General features: G+C 51.8%; 1 pseudogene; it reads right to left on the bottom strand.

Moving 5' to 3' along the window:
- Positions 1-3: 3 nt before the first annotated feature.
- LOC102238824 lies at positions 4-1010 on the bottom strand (annotated as a pseudogene).
- Between the last annotated feature and the right edge of the window lie 6 nt (positions 1011-1016).

The following is a 1016-nucleotide window of genomic DNA, read 5'->3' as shown; positions in this document are numbered from 1 at the left end:
ACTGATGGGGGTGATCAACTCCGTGGCAGTTGTCACTTTGCCTTTTACTGTCATGATATTGAGGTTCATGAGATAGTAAAAGGTCAGGTGAAGCACACTGTCATCTTTGCACTTCAGGTCCAGCATGACAGACAGCGGGTGCGTTTTCAGCATCTCCTTGCGTTTGTCATCCAACTGGACTCCCAGTGTGGGTCGCCAGCGTTTCGTGGTCTGCTCTTCCTTGGCATCCGAGTCGCTCTGGTCATCTTGGGATTCCTCGTGAGGTTTAAACAGGTCCTTGGCTTCGTCCACACTGCCTTTGATCACCACAGACAGTGTTTTATCACAGGCCTGCCCATACGCCGTGGCCTGGACAAAGAGGACATAGAGGGGAGGCGGCAGGTGTCTGGCCGTCTCATATTGTTTGTGAGCCTGGTCAAAAGGCATGAACAGGTACTCTTGCACCGGGAGGGAAGCAAGCATGATGCTGTTCAGGCGAGGCTGGAGGCTGGGCAGGTATTCCTTCTTCACTTCAGTCTCCTTAAGGATCTTCTCCTCGTTGGAGAGGGACTCTCGGTACTTCTCCACCAACATTTTCCACTGCTCCAGCTCCCATCTAGACGTGCAAGGGTTTGCTGGTGAGGGTCTCCCATGGTGATCTCAGCCTTGCTGATATCTGGAGGAGCCTCTTGATAAAACTCCTTTACACTGACCAGATCAATTTCTTCATGCTTTGACTTGAACTCCAGACATGTAGTGATCTCCTTCTGCAGGTGCATCAGCTCATACAACAGGTTCTGGAGCTGCAGGTGACAGGCGTCTACTTTCTGCTTGGCCTCATGGGTCTGATCTCGTCCTTTCTTCACCCTGACGTGGGCTAATCGGTTTAGCTTCTTTAGAGTCATGAAATGAACACAGCTCAGGATCCTGCGATCTTCAATCTCAACTGCCGCATCCTTGCCTCCCCTGCCCTTCAGGTCCAGGATCTCGGCCATGAGTCGCTGCAACTCCTGGCACGTGTACTTGTACAGCTCATA

The sequence above is a fragment of the Myotis brandtii genome, unplaced genomic scaffold, assembly GCF_000412655.1.
Source record: "Myotis brandtii unplaced genomic scaffold, ASM41265v1 scaffold11958, whole genome shotgun sequence".
NCBI lineage: Eukaryota > Metazoa > Chordata > Mammalia > Chiroptera > Vespertilionidae > Myotis > Myotis brandtii.
The sequence above is the reverse complement of the archived record's forward strand: the minus strand, read 5'-3'. Positions and strand labels throughout refer to the sequence as shown.